A 16899-nucleotide genomic window follows, 5' to 3' on the forward strand; every position below is an offset into this window, starting at 1 on the left:
TGACAACAGATCAATCATAAGATAATATTGTTGCACATTTATCTGAATGTACAAATTAAAAAGAAAAAATTAAAAAGAAAAACAAGCTATCACTTCCTCACACACAAGCATCAGAAAACCAAACTCTCAAACCAGACACCAAAAATTATAGACATATTGATGAAGATATGTTAACATGTTAAATGTCTTTGCCATTAGAGAATTGTAAAGTATAACAGTGAGATAATATAGTTTTGAAATGAATTAATCAAGCAAACAATAAAAGGCAATCTGATAATGCCTTATGTTGTTTAGTGTTTTGATAGTTGTATAAAGGACATAAGCTCAGAGAGGTGTTTTCTAAAATCTGGTCAGGAATATGCACCAGCTGTTTAGTTTTGTTTTTGTGTTTTAATGCACTATGGTCTTAAATAAATGGTATTATCAGTTTGATGATTTCCAAAGTATCCTTTGCGGACTGTTATAGTTAGGTTTTGTGTCAACTTGGCTGGGGTAGTGTTCTTAGTGGTTTGGTAGTTAGCACCTAGTAATTCCTCATCAAGTGAAGTGAACACAATTTAGTCAATTCCACAATGGGGTCTGCTGTGAGTAGCCAAGCAGTTGTATGATTAGGGTGGAGTGTAACTCCCTTACTCAGGACACAGCTCTGAAGCAACTGGAAAAAAAAAGATTCCGTGTTTGTGTGGCCTACATCCTTTCTGGCTTTGGACCTGGCCTCTGCACCTGGGCTCTTCAATCTCTAGTTCTTTGATTTTGTCCAAAGGCTTGAACTAGCCCCTGCCAGTTCTGAGAGTCCGCAGGGGCCTCCCATCTGACATGTGATCTGACCTTGGAGTAATATACCTCTTCAATAACACGTAAGACTTGCTAATTTTTATTCACCTGCCTTTGAAACTACCATCGAGGTATGCTCCAGCCTATTGTAGGTTTATCAGCCCCCGAAGCTACATAAGTCAGGAGAAGACTAATTGAGACTCAAGGACTTAGAATCAGAATGATGTGTCCACTTCTACAACTGCATGAAAGATTCTCTTTATCTATCTATCTATCAATCTATCTCTGTTTTTTTTCTAGTAAATTTATCCTTACATAGGTGTTGAATGATATCCCATTGGATTTGTCATTCAGTTTTAGAAATGGCTGGATTTAGAATCACTGAGTTTCACAAATACCGTGACATGCTCCTCCATTTATTTCTGTTATATTTCATTTACCTCAATAATACTTTTAATTTTGTTTGGACTTTTAAATATTTATATCGTATAATTTTTATGCATTTCATTTTTTGAAACATGTAGTCTTGCTTTATATATTTTTTTCACAAACCATTTTTGGGGGTGCTAATGCAGATATTATATCATTGCATAGTTCAATCACATCAAGACATAAAGTGCATGTGGTACCACAATCAGTTTCAAAATATTTCCTTCCTTCCTAATCTCTCAGATATAAACTCCCTTTCACTCTGTCTGTCCCCACAGCCCCACACCACTGTATCCTTCAGGAACCCTATTCTACTTGCTGTCTCTATAGGTGCATAAATCCGGGTTTCATATTCTGAGAAAAAGAGAATATATATATATATATATATATATATATTATAAATTCAGTAGGGTTACCGCCAATGACAAAATACATCTGAGTAGAGTATACCCAATATGAAACAGAGAGAGAGAGAGAGAGAGAGAGAGATGAAAACAAGATCAGGCCTAACATGCATGAGCAGGGAGTTAACTGAAAAAGTTTTAACCATTCAAGTCAGGTGTATCATTTTGATTTACTATAATCATCTCTCCAGTGAAATCTGATTAGTAACCAGGTGAGTCCCAGTCCTCTATTAATGGACAGAGGGAAATCACCAGAGGTTTATTTCCTCTGTAGATGTCACAAATGTATCTTGCCTTTAAACATGTATCTTCCATTCTTCCTAAGATTTAGAATAATGTTATTATGTATTTCCTTTAGATCTGGTGATGTTAGAAAGGGACAATGGTATTTCTATTTTTTCCTTTCTTTCTTCCGTGAACACAATGATGTCCCATCAGGATAGTGAGGGCTTTATTGCTTGTTCATCAGATAGATTATGTATTTCTTTAATACTTGGAAACTTGACTTGTATTTATGCTAAAAGCAGCTCAGGTGTCATGAAAATCACTAAGGTAAACTTTAATCATATACCACGAAGTGTGACAATTTTATTTTCTCTCTCTTTCCTCAGATATATTATCAGTTATTTCTTTAATATATTGAAAGCTGGTGTGAATTATTGCAAAAAGCTGTTCTTGTCTCACTTAAAATCACTAAGGTAAGCTTTAATCATATCACAGGAATTGTGATGATTTTATTTGTATATAGTCTTTTTTTTTTTTAGGGGATAGCGCGAACGCAGTCCCCCACTACCACAAATTATGCAGTCGAGTTTCCCACATTTGGGGAAATCGCAGGGGTCAGCACACCCGGAGTGCAATGGGTGAGCCTCGCCCTGGGAAAACCACCTTCGTGATCATGGTATCTCCCCTGCCAGGTTGTATATAGTCTTACACATTTTCTTGTTATTGGTAACTATGTAGCTTTTATTTTAAAGTGTGATTTGCTTTTTTTAAATTTCTGGAGTCAGGAATGGATGAAATCCAACTGCAGTCTCCAAAACACTCTGTTCCATCAGATGCACACTAGGAAGTGGCCTGCTAAAAGGCTAGTGGCAGCTCTCTGATTTCTATGAAGCAGCTGGAGCCCAGAGATGCAAACCCTCACTGTCCTGCTGGGCAGAGTCCTGGGTGTGGTGTCTGAGAGGAGTGCTGGGGGCTGTCTGCTCAGGAAGGATGTCTCTGTCCACTTCCATAGGTGAATCCTCATTGATGTTGAGAGACAGCGGCATGGAGTATGAACCCTGCCATCCCCTGCTTTTCCTCAAGGATCCTCCAGATGCCCACCCATTAAATACCCCAGTATTACCCTCAATCTCTTACTCAATCTGTTCTAGAGCTTATGTCCCACGGGGTGGAAGCTCTTCTTAGTTTTTCCTGTGATCTATTATCTCAGGCACACAGAGAGAAGCATCAACCCTGAAGGTGGCAACCAAAACTTGGAAAAAGAAGGGAATCTATCATTAGGAAGACATAAAATATTGGAACAGGACTTGATTTTAAAGCCTGATCCTGAAAGGAATACAAAACACATGTAATCTGACTTTCTTAAGAAACATTCTCAGAAAATATATAAACAACATATATAACCAATAAGGAACATTGCTAAAAAGCAAACAAACAAAAACAGACAAGACGTATCACCAGAACAGTCAGACATATGGGGGGAAGCACAGGATAAGAACTTCAGCATTGCTTGTCATTAGATGTAAGGTTAAGCAATAAGATAACCATCACACACTGTTTGAAATGAATGCCAAAAACCCAAAACAAAACAGCACAATTAAACAGGCAATTGAGAAGTGAAGGCAACAAAGACACATCATATCTAATATGTTACTCACTGCATTTGTAGTTGTTAGAAGGCCACAAACACAGCATTGTACTTCAGAATATGATCAAGAATATACATTAACTATATTTATTGTTTATTTTTCATCTACAATGATCACAAATATATTTTAAGATAATTCTGACGGTTTCTGAAAATTTCTGTTACCTAATTGATTGATAATGGATTGAATTGTAACTAAAAGTTATAACTAAAACTAAAAGTTGAAGAATTTGAACATACTTTCACCCTAATCTTTAGAAAAACAATATTCTTATAACCTTTGGATTCAGTGATCACAGCATAGTACTAACTGTGTCCACTCTTTACTTATTTCATTTGAGAATACAATAGTATCTCAGAATCATAAGGGTTTTAGGTGTACATCCTCCAATGCAAATAATTTGTTTTTTCGTTGTTGCATAGGAATTTTTATTGGATTCAATAAGGGAATCATTGATGATTTACCGTTGTTTATGCCAAACCCCCATCTCACTGCCATTGAGTCGATTCTTCGGCATCACAGTCCTGCAGGGTAGAGCACAACGGACCCTGTGGGCTTTACTACCTGTTGCGCCTGCAGTTAGCAGCCCAACCTGAAATCCACTGTGTCACTATGGCTCCTTATTTAATCATAGTCTTTTTGATTTATTTCTTACACTTGTCCTTGGCTTTGCATTGTCCCTATAGGTTTTATAATAATTAGAAATGGCAGATTTATTGAATTTTAAATCATTTTAACACTTCTTAATAAAATAAAAATAATATGTTGTAAGATAGTATATTGTTAACTAAGGCAATTACATCTACTCACCAAAAAGACTTTCCGATTTCTGCCCCTCCCTGCATTAGAGATGTTGGTAGGTGTTGTTGAGTCAGTGCTTACTCATAGCGGCTCTGTATAAAACAGAACAATAACAATAATCCCCAGGCCTTGCACCATCCTCACACTTCTCCCATGTGTGAGACCATTTTAGCACCACTGACTACTCACCTGATTGAGGGTGCTCCTCTTGTTGCTGGCACTCCAGTGCAATGGGAACTTCTTCCCTAGGGACTTGTCTTCCTGATGACGTGCTCAAACCAGGGGAGAAGTGTCATCCTCTCCACTTCTAACCAGCATTCTGTGACACTCATTTGAAATGTCCTGCTATTGTAACACACGTGCCATTTTCGAGGGATCAAAGTTGTCTTTCCAATGAGTGTTTCCTTCAATGGATGATTTCAGAAAGAAGTCCTCCAGTCACTCCAGGCCATTCCATTTGACCTTGTCTCACAAGTCAGGGCTCTCCCGATGCCCAGAACACTTATTTCTTTATAAATGGAGACAATGGGCCGCATGATTACGGGCATGGCACAAAGTCAGCACCAGAAGTAACAGCAGTTATTTTCTGACACAGAGCTCATCAGTCACTCACTCCTCAGAGTCAAGGAGCGATGCAGGGAGGCAGCTCAGAGGACCTGACCCTGCACTGTGAGATCAATGCACTGCCTGAGCTCAGGATATTTAAAACCACGGACTACATCCATGAGTATGGACATGGACATGCCTATTTTTCTTTCAGTGTCCACAGTCTTCCAGTGACAAGTAGGATGAGAATGTTCATGGTGCTCTGTTGGTCAAGAAAGAAAAAATATGTAGTAAAGAAGATAGTAAAGGGTCATGGTGATTTGTACATTCTACTTCAAACATAGAATGTTGGTTGTTCCTTTCAAGCCTGCATTGAGAAGGAAAAAATTTAGACAGAAAAAAAAAAAGAAAAGGCCAAATTGTACCTTGGGATGCTGAGAGCTAACAGAGGAAGCCTTAATCCCAACAGGACATTCTGTCATCTGTGCCTATCTAGGGTTGGCTGGCTGTTCTCTGTGGGTCCTGCGCGCCCCCTGGTGCCCAATGACTTCCCTGCAGGGGAGGTTTGTGTCTGGGCTCACACTGACTTCCCCTCACTGTGCTCCTTGCACAGTAATACATGGCCGTGTCCTCAGCAGTCACGGAGCTCAGCTGCAGGAAGAACTGATTCTTCGATGTGTCTCTGGTGATGGAGAGTCGACTTTGGAAGGACGGGTTATAAGTTGTATGACCATCATACCTTATCCTGCCTATCCACTGCAGCCCCCTCCCGGAGGTCTGGCGGATCCAGTTCCAGCTGTAACTACTGCTTGTGATGGAGAAACCAGAGACAGTTCAGGTGAGGGACAGTTTCTGAGAGGGCTTCACCAATCCTGGGCCTGATTCCTGAAGCTGCACCTGGGGCAGGACGGCTGTAAATAAAGATAATTGGTCTCTATCAGTCGCCCACAGTCACAACCATCCCCAGATTCCACACTGATATCTGAGATCCTCACCTTGGGGAACTGTCACCAGGCACAGGAGAACACATATCAGTAGCATCTTTAGACCACTGCTGTACTTTCCTAAGGGACCCACAGCCCTGTCAGAAGAGAACTGATAGTCTTCAATGCTCAAGACCGGGATTTTAACCTAGTGCCTGAAGAATGATTTGCATAGGAAGGAGGCCTGTGCTTATAAACAGTGTTTCTTTTGTTTCTTCTAAGGCCATTGTAGGCTAATTCTTATTTTGAACTCATCTGTGTGTTAGCCTGCAATGAGAAAGCACTTTTCCTAAGAGTTACCTGCGAATGGTCAAAGGACAGTCCAGCATTTCTGAGCCCAGTATTCTTTCCCTCCAGCCCTTCATTGCCCTGCCCTGACTGAAGGTCCTGTATATCTTGTGCATCAGAGACAGGACAGTATAGAGTTCCTTGAAACCATTAGGTTCACCCCACAGTGTCTCCATTACCTCACACTCTCCAAACACATTGCTTTTTTTATACACTGATGCCACTTAATCAACCTCCTCAAAGTCCTTGGTCATTTTCATATGTGGTAGATATATGTTTTAGAAGAATTAATATGAGGCTGGTCCCAAGGAGTTGGGGATTGATGATGCCTCAAATATCCACCTCTTCCATGATGCCATTCTGTGCCCTTTTCCACCCCATCCTCCCTTGAGTATATTTCCTCATGTTTCTGGGCTCTGTGAATTGTTGCAATGTCCAACAGAAACTCATGAATGCTTGAGGAAATGGCTCACATGGTGGTGGGTGCTCACCAGACCATATCCCTAAGGTCAGGCAGCAGTAAGCTAGGGCCAGAGGCTGTCCTTCCCTTCTGTCCCAGTATTTTATTAAGGCACAGATGCCCTGAGGCCTCTGGCAGGATGTCTGCAGTAGGCATTGGCCTCCTACTAATGTTCATCAGCCAGGTCTTTCCCATCTTCGCCATGATCATCACAAACCCCACTGCTCTTATGAGCAACACCATCACTGCATCCCAGTGCCTGATGGCTAAGGAAAACCTCAGTGTAAGCTAATTGATTCAAGTACCATCGTGTTTCAGGTAAGAAGTTGCCAACTAGAAAAGTTGGTCCCAAGCCAAGACAAGGTTTTAACTCTGTGGCCTCTAAGAAATGCACGATTCTGAAGAGAGACCCCTTTGTTTGGCAGAGAACGTTCAGAAGAGTGCAAACCAGTCAGGTGTCATGATTTCACGTGTAGAGATACAGCAGAGCAGGGAGTCGGAAAGAGTTGTTTAATAGACAGGACAGAGTAAGAATATGATCCAAAAACAGTGTTTCAGATACTGAACCAAAATACACTGGTTAGAGACACAAAGGTACTCTGGATTCAATGCAGTCCATTCAGGTCCTTAAAATCTAGGAAGGATTACAGACCATTTTAACCCTTCTTTACCCAGGGGACTCTGGCTCACATGAAATTTGAGCATTTACAACCAAAGTTTACCTCTCTATTTATGCTTTAGGTATGACCCCTTGATAACTGCAGGGATCACAACCTTGGATTTATTACCCAAACTCACAAATTGTCTGATTTTGGAATCATTTGCATATTATTGACCATGAAATCAGTAACACTGTCTTTAAACATGCATTTTTAATGTTCAATTCCCGTTAAGATTTCTTTCTCATTTATATCCACCATGGCAAGCATTTTCTCCAGTCTTACAGTTGACACCACTTATTTACTGAATGATTAAACTGTCTGTATATCTCTAAATTAGTATTTATTTTACCAATGTGGAAATCCAAACACAAGGTGGTGGTCACCAGGGCTTTACTGAGCCAGAATTTGCTGAGGAAAATAAGGAAATGCTGCAAAACCATACTAATGAGTTCACTAGAATTCATGATTTCAAGCAAATGATATGATGCTATTTTCAGTTGAAGATCTCTGGAGTCGTTCAGTTTCCACATACAGACTGGTATGGCATTACGTGAATGTGGTCATTCCAGCACACACTCACCTCATAATATCTTGTTGCTGGCGGTTGGCAGGACAATTCAAGGATCACACTGTGATGTAGCTGCACACTACTCCAGGTCACCTCCATCTCTGAATGTGAATGCCATGATTGTCTAAGCTAATCCCATGACATGGGTTAGAATGGCCCTTCTTAAGTGGAAATCTGTTGACATTATCCCTGTGCACATAACTTTCACACTAACTATGCTACCTATATGCTGACTGAGCTCACAAATTCTCACTGCACTCTGAAGAAGCAACACGTTGATCTCTAGATTCACATGTTCTGGCCACTAACTAATCCCAACATTCTGAAAAGTGGAAATGATAGAATGTATGGCTCCAAGGAAAATAAAAATGCATTTGCTCCAGGTGTGGACTGTTGTACAGTAAAACTTTGCAGTACAATAAATCTTTACAGTATAAAACTTTGTAGCTTAAAATTACAGCTAGCTGTTTTTTTTAAATTTTTTTTTATGTTAAGACCTGGGTATAGCAGGGAGAAGGTTTCATCCTAGAACCCATGTCGTGCCTGTTTGAAAATCTTCATGGATGGATGGTGACCCTTCTTCCAAGAAGGTACTTTCATAGATCTGGCAAGCTGCCCCTGGCTGGAAGCCTGGAATGCATCTAAGGCTGAGGGTCAAGCACTTGTTCCAGCACCTTGGTATCTCCTTTCGACTCAGCTTCCTCCCAGCATGGTGCACAGGTGTCTCCTGTAAGCTGAAATAGAAATAAGGTGAAATTTAAATTGTATTAATTAATTAATTACATTTGGATTCAAATTAAATAATTGAATACAACTATTTAAATTAATATGCACCTATACATTCTGACACGTGTGCATTTAAAAATCTTTGTGAGGGATGGGGACAATTGGCAATCAAAACACAAGGCAAACAGTGGACAAGAGGTTTGCTCAAGAGAAGTACCTCTCCTTACCCTACACAAGGTAGCACAGTGCTCCAGGACCTCAAATGTGTCCTCTGAAACCCATCACCTGTTGTCCTAATTTCCAGCCAGTGTCTGAGGATGTCAAGGGGATTAAGAGAAGCCGGCTTTTGAGATACACAGGACAGCTCCGATGCACAACTATGGCTTGAGGACACTGTGGTGTGCTTGCTGGTTCATGCTGGACTGAGCTAACTTTATGGAAATCCCAGCCACCCTCTCCTCCCAAGACCCTTACTGGGCACAGATTTGCATCATGGATGAGGAATCCCTCATCTTTGCCTTGTCCCCTCTGTGTGTGTCTGACTCCATATGTGTCCTTCTTCACTTTGGAAATGGGAGCCTGTTTTCTCCCCGTACAGTGAAAAGATTATAATTCAGCGGTTGATACAAACCCTCCCATTGAGAGAAGCTCCAAGGGAAATTGTAAGATGGAGAGGAACCCAGACACTGACAGGAAGCCAGCTCTGAACTCAGCTCCACACTGTCTGCCAGGATTGAGACCTGTGGCTGAGAGTCCTGAGCAATCCCCGATGCAATCCCTCCCTAAAGGGTTGTTTGTGTACAGACTCTTACAGATAGCCTTTTCTGTGTCTCCATTATTGAAATAGAAGGTTGTGTTTTCAGTGCTGAGGCTGTCCATTTGAAGATGCAGAATGTTCTTGGCTTTATCTCTGGAGACTTTCAATCTGGTATTCACAGTGTGTAGGTAGGATATGGAATAACTATTACTCACTTCAGGCCCTTCATGGAATTGGCTGATGCCATCACTGCTGGGGATGGGTCCACTGGTTGGACAGGAGAACCTCAGAGGTGCCCTAGTCTGCCTCAAGTCTCCCAGAACCCACAAAGTGTATTGAAGGCATGCAAACACAAAGACATCCTGATCAGGAAAATCATCACACATGGTTTCACTCTCTGGTTCAACACATTTTCTTTTCCTTCTTTAATATTGCAACATGAGAATCTCAGGCCAACAAAAATTCCACTGTGACTTATGTATAATCATACCTTTCCAGTGAATGGTGAGACCTGGGCATCCTATGGGGTGTGTCCTTCCTCCTAGAGTTAAAGCGCTGGACTAGTCTGGTTTTCATCAGCAGAATAATGTGCCATTATGTGTGTAATTTACTATAAAAATAGCTGAGGGCAGATATGAGTGTCCTGGAGGAAGTAGCTGGCAACTGAATATGTGGGAAAATATGATTTCTTATTATCCCAGTTAACTGTAGTGGTTAAGTCACACAGAGACCAATAGAAACAGAGAATACCTTATGACTTATTTATCCAGAATATAGCCCCTCTCATCCGTAAGATACAAATACCAAGATGTACAAGCTAAAGGCTCCAAACAGCAAGTTATGGTCTCATGTGGTAATCTACAGCAACGGAGGGGGAAAGGATGAGGTTAAAACAGAAGAAGGTCTATCATGGAAGGAGAGCAGGAATTTCTCCAGGGCCCATATTGCCCCTGAGAGAGAAAGATTGATGTTTTTAAGGCCACACCTCAGACTTAGATTCACAATGTTTCCCTAAGAATGATGAAGTCAGAAGATCTGTTAATCACCTCTCGCTTTAGCAAAGCTCCAGACAAAACTTACAATCATCAAATATAAGAACCCTGGAATCCACCTGAGGGTGCATTGTTGTTTTCCCCTTGTCAGACCAATGCCAAGAGAGAAAGGAAAACAACAGCACATCACTAGAGGCCAGAAGTCTTTGGCATCCAGAACAGAGAGAACTTCCAACAATGATAGCTCTGAATTGAACCTGTAATACCATTCCCTCCTCTGATCTTGGTTTTACCACTTGAAATAATTCGATCATACTCTGAAGCCCATGACTTTGGAATAACAATCACCTGTGCCTCCCATACCGAGGACTTTCAGATTTAAGTTCAACAGAGTAGTTTGGTTCCTTTGAGAACACCATCACAGGAGACTCTATGAAATTGAAGTAACCCTGGGACGCTGCTGAATGTCAGAAGCTATTTCCTATTTCCCAATTCCTGCTAGCTGATGAAGTGTCCAAATTTGAGTGAAGCCTCCACTGCAGGTGTTTTCTGTTTTCTTTTTGCTTCAGTGTTATTATTGTGTGTGTGCATGTGTGTGACTGTCTAGTTTCACTCATGCCTATGTCATAATGTGCTTCGTAGTCTCTCTAGTATGTTTTACACATATATACTATTCTATTTTGTGTACGTAAGAAGTTTCTATATTTTGAATAAATGATTGTCAGGAAACCTCCCAAAGTGATGGAAGAAAATACTGTTAAATTTTCAACCAAGAATGTAACACTTAATAGTTACCTTTACCCCGGCCCAGATTTCTCCTGAGTCTGACTGGAAAATATTTAGCTGAGCATCATGAGAACTCTGATGCAGGGACCCCTGACAGAGTCATTTCCTGTCCTTAAGGGACAGACTGCTTGTTGTTGTAGGACAGACTATAGTCTCCTGTTACAATATGATTATTGAATTCACAGATATCAGGAGTATACACAAAGTTATTATTTTTTAGTTAGAGCAAGATTCCCTAGAGAAACTGTGAGATTTAGAAGACTCCACAGAGCAACACAGGAAACCAGCCTTGAAGCTCCAGCTGCACCTGCTCCTGGGTCTGACCACCTACTGGAGAGCAGACTCCTCCCTGCAGGATGGTTTGTTCCTCGGCTCTCACTGACTTCCCCTCACTGTGTCTCTTGCACAGTATTACATGGCTATGTCATCAGCTTTCAGGCTGTCCATTTGAAGATAGGTTGCATTCTTGGAGTTGTCTCTGGAGATGGTGAATCAGCCCTTCACGGAGTCAGTGTAGTATATACCACCATCTGTATTAATACCTGAGGCACACTGCAGGCCCTTTTCTTGAGCCTGGCGGACCCAATCCATGTCATGGCTATTGAAGTTGAATCCAGATGCTGCACAGGACAGTTTCAGAGACACCCACACACCCCCGGCTTTCTCACATCACCCCAGACTTCATCAGCTGCACCTCACACTGAACAACTAGGCACCGTGATTAGATGGCACACATACGAACTAAATCACTGACCATTACACACACACACAGCAGGGCACACGACAATTACCACGTAAAATCGCCAAAATGAAAGCCAAAGTTGCTGCAAAATTCATTGTGTGTCCTCTGGACTAGCTCCTGGCATGAAATGGTAACAGCAAGACCCGGAGACTGGACTGTCCTCTGCGATCTCCCACATCAGGGGCTGTGGCTGGTTTCCCAGCAGGCAGAGAGCTGCATTTGCATCTTCCCTGATATTTAGAAGCAGATGAGTAGAGAAACTGTTCTCCCTCAGACTCAGAGAAACACAAGCATTCTCACAGGAAAACAGAGCTCTTAAACAGGCTCTGTACCAAGTATTGCTTTAATTGTTACACATTATTAATTTTTAAAGAAAGTAACTTTCAAGTTATAAGCTCTATATGGCAGACACAACAGTCTTTGCCATCTGAGAGGTCACAATGCATCCCCTCTCGTTCCCCTCAACCGCTGGATACGCATGATGACAGTGAGCAGCTCTATTATGTGTTTCTTGTGTGGGGACATTATTAGATTCTTTTTCGCCTTTCAAGGAATTTCCCCTATTGAGTGATATTTTTAAACTGTGTATATGAAGCTGTTCATAAAACATGTCCATAAAACCTGTGGAATGGTGTCTCTTCTCTGGTTTCTGATCTGGGAGATTCCAGTCCTCTTTCTTTTTGTCATGAGCCGGAAATCTGGGTCTTTATCACTTTAATGTGTCTTCTTTTTTTCATTTAATTGGTTTATTTACTGGGCGCCTTCTGTTTCATTTATGTGAGTTTTTATATGTATTAGTTCCTACCCACCCACGCCTGCCCTGCTAGCCTGTGATATGGCATGCTCATCTTTTGTAGTTCCATTAGATGGACACTGAGGTACTTAATTTCAGAGTCATATTTCTACATTATACAGATGTCTGTGCCTATGAATTCATCATTAAATTCTCTTCAGTTGAGTTGTGCGTTCATTGTTTTTTTAGTCCAATACAGCCATCCAGGGTATACAAAGCATTGAATATATGCCATAGCTATCATTGATTAAAAATAGCATTTGTATATAAAACAGGTATGCATGAACACATACAATTTTGTGTATGCATAAAATCTGCAATTGGATGAACATTATAATATCTGTGGGGTTTTGGAATACACATTTAAGAAGACGGCATTCTGGGAGGAAATATTTTGGAGGGAATGGAAACCCTAGATGCTAACAGGAAGCTGCTTGCTCCCAGGCCTCCCACATTGCCCAGGCCCCAGAAATATAGTCGCCCCTGTGCTTTCCACACCCCACATTATCACCGTAGATCAATGCCATGATTGCAGTGATATTTGTGTCTGGGATCGCACTCAGTTCTCTCTCAGATTCTCTCCCACATGAGTGGACAGCTGTGCCCTCATTGTGATTGAGCTCAGATGCAGGATAACTGATTTGTGGGTATTCTTCCGGAGCTTGAGTACCAGCTCCATAGCGATGGGAAGCTGTTTTCTTTCACTATGGTAAGATTTTTTTGGTTGTTGTTCTGATGCCTTATACCTGATCGCTTCGACAACTCATGATGGCACTGGCTGGTGTGCTCTTCCATGTAGACACTATACCTTTTGATAGCTGGGCACCATCCACTTTCTTCCCCACATTTGCTAGTCATTTGGTATAATGTGATATTTTCCTGTGAGGAAAGGGCTCAAGAGAGACAGGATACTGGGAAAGAAAATGCAGAATAATTACAGGCAATAAATGGGGTGTTCTAACATCCTGTGGCCTCATCTCGTATCCTAAGGGAAGGTTCTTTGGACAAGCTGTGGAATTTACATTGTTACATAATGTTAAGCAGGTTAGGGCATGGCCTCAAACAGAATGTTCATAATTGTTCTTACACTGTAGTCAGATTCTCCTTCGCTATTATATTCAAACAAATATAATCTTGCCACAAAAAATTAGTTATTGAAGGTAACTTTTTGAATCCCTTGATGTTTACTACATTTTGCTAAAAAATGGTCAATTTATTGTTATTTATTGTTTGTTTTCTTCCTTTTTAGGAACTTGATAGTGATTGGTAGACATCAATGGTCAAGAAATTTACATATTATTTACTTTTCTGTTCTTCCTTCCAAAGCCAAACAAGAGCTTCAGTTAAAAATTAAAGGGTTTATTGAAGGAACAACACAATCTAAGTATGCACAATAATAATTGTAAGGATTCACAAAGTTCCACAAAGAAAGACAATTTTCAGAGTTTAAATGCAGAAGGATCCTGAAACTTTAAAGAAAATTCCAATACTTTGAACTTTACTACAGTTGGCTCAAACAGACAAGGCAAAATCAAGGCCACTTATGAACACTGAGTCTTGTAAGCCTTCTTTTGCTTTGCTTTGACTTGAACTATTGGGAGAGAGAGTGAATGCTCTTCCTGGCAGTTTGTTGTGAGGGAATTGGGAGGAGGTGGGTGTCTGGAGTCTTCATGAAGTATGCTGACTTTCCAAAGTCAGTTCAAAATAAACAGTTATCATAAACAACTACAGAATTGGAATATGCCCGCATCATTTGGTCTTCTTTACATTGAATGCTAATACATAATGACTTCTGCAATCCTTGATCATCATCAGCAAGTGATTCAAGTCCTCACTTTCAGCAAGCAAGAATGTATTATCTTCATATCACAGGTTGTTAATAAGCCTTTCTTCAGTCCTGATGCCATATTATTCTTCATATATGCCAGCTCTTCTGATTATTTGCTCATCATACAGCTTGGACAAGTATGAAAAGAGGTTACAACCCTGACACACACCTTTCCTGATTTTAAACCCTTGTTCTGTTCACACACCTACTTGATCCACGTACAAGTTCCTCATGAGCACAATGAAATGTTCTGGAATTCCCATTCTTTTCAAGGTTACATATAGTTTATTAAAATATCTAGCTTTTCATACCATTTATAATTGCAAAAAGCCCAAATGCTATTGAACTTATTTTTTTCATTAATGAATAATGATTTTATGGTTTTATCTGAAATCTCATATTCATAAAGCTATACAAACAAACACAAATATAAAGTCCATTATTTTATTCTAGACTGTTTGTCTTTGTATTTTGTTTTAACATCTAAGCACTTTTGTGTATGTTTTTTTCGTAATAGGAATAAGGTCTTGCTAAACTTTCCTAGTTTTATACTTTTTAAACTATTAATTGAAAAGATTATCATTAATCAAATGAATTTTTAACAGCCAAAAAGCCTTCCCTTAGAGATGGCCTTGAATTTTAACTTCTAGTCCCAAGATATTCAACAAAACATATTTCTATTCTTAAAGACTTTGTAATTGTGATATCAAGTTGCAGTAACTTTCAGAGACAGCATTTATGCAAAAGTTCACTTTATGAAAAAGAGTAACAGTTCTCTAAGTAAATGTCAACATAAAACCAAATAAATTGGTTTTACCTTCCTCATAATACTAACAATTTAGAAAGTCATTCAATTTTAGGCAGTGAAGGATGAAATATTGTTAATAGACACCACCCTGTGCAGTGAATAAACATACAATGAATCTGATGACACCAGGGACCTAGTGGGGCTGCCTGACCCCCCTAAACCCTCAGCCCACAAATTTTCCACCACTGACATGGAATAAGTTTCCCATATTTCGATCACTTATTTTGTGGGTAATATTTGCATTTTACTTTTGTTGCAAGTTTTCACTTTCAAAGGGCACCAACTTGTAGTGCTTTTACTGTCTTCCTGCCCTTTGTTAAGGGACATCCCTTTGTTGGAATTTAAGAGATGATAGTACAGTCCCTGAGGGGAGGATGTTGGGTTTAAATCAAGTGACCTTGTGGTTAGAAGCCCAATACTTAGCTTTCTTTCTTTCCTTTTTAAAATAATTTCATTTGGTATACTTAGCTTTCAACATCATCACCTCTCTTTGTATTTCTGTCCCATGGAGCCTATTTCACTGGCTATCATGCTGTTGCTTTCATGAGAACTCCAGGTTTGTTTATATAAATCACTCATATTTTCTATACTTTCAATAACTAAGGTGAAACTAAAAAATAAAATTGCAGATCACATGAGAGAATTTTCTAAGACTAAACACTTCTATGCAAATACCTTTTAGAGGGGTAGTTTAAACCTGTCCGATAGGTCACTTTGGATTGTAATCAACTACATGACAGTGAGAGTTTCTTTGTTACCATCAAGGAGACACTAGTACACTCCCTACGATTGTAAAACAGAGTTTCCACTGAACCAGTTTGCGAGCTGTGGGAACAAAACCACCTCAGGACACTGCAGAAAGCCCCACCTGTATTCAGCTCTGTACCTGCTCCTGGATCCTGGGCTTGTTTTTTCCTGAGCGCCACCTGCTGGTATGAATGGTCCGTGCAGTCCGGTTCCAGAGCTGTCCTGTAGTATAGTTTTATGTGTGGGCCACACTCACTGCCCTCTCTGTGTCCACCTGCACAGTAATAACAGATGTGTCCTCAGTGCTCACAGAGGTCGGGGTTAGGGAGAACTGTTTCCTTGAAGGGTCAAGGTCACTATTACAGCGACTTATAGTAGGAGGTCTCTGTACACCGTGGCCTCTCCCTGGGTGCTGCCTGAATCTAATCAATCCAAAATACCCTTCCCTGACACTGACCTCATGGTAGCACCAGTATCTTCAGGAGAAGGAGGGAGAGGAAGGATGTAGACACTTCTGAACCAAGTCCATCCTGGCTCAGCAGGGTCCAGTCTCCTCCTGGGGAAACCACTTTTAACCAGAAACTATATGAAGTATTTCCTTATGAGTGTAACTGGCTGGAATAAGGTCTGGGATCCATTAGTAGTTTGCTAATTGCAAACGCCACCACTCCACCTTAAAGTTTCTACAAAGCTGTTTCTTGAATCAAGTTCAATGCAGGCAACTGAATCCAATTAGAACGCAAAAATGACCATGTTAGTTTGGGTACTTTATTATGTTACTATGTTAGTTTGGGTACTTTAGAGAAACAAGTCTATAGATATTAATGTATAAGAGAGTTTTATATAAAGGGTAAGTGTGCATCAAGAAATCATCCCAACCCAGTGCTGCTCAAGCCCACAAGACCAACATTAACCCATATGTCCAAAAACC

At 40.4% G+C, this 16899-nt stretch overlaps 1 non-coding gene across 1 annotated transcript; it reads right to left on the minus strand.

Moving 5' to 3' along the window:
• Positions 1-2368: 2368 nt before the first annotated feature.
• On the minus strand, positions 2369-2531 carry LOC142443970 (U1 spliceosomal RNA). The gene has a single exon (XR_012783667.1). It is a non-coding gene; the product is annotated as a U1 spliceosomal RNA (small nuclear RNA).
• Positions 2532-16899: the final 14368 nt, after the last annotated feature.

The sequence above is a fragment of the Tenrec ecaudatus genome, chromosome 3 (assembly GCF_050624435.1).
Source record: "Tenrec ecaudatus isolate mTenEca1 chromosome 3, mTenEca1.hap1, whole genome shotgun sequence".
NCBI lineage: Eukaryota > Metazoa > Chordata > Mammalia > Afrosoricida > Tenrecidae > Tenrec > Tenrec ecaudatus.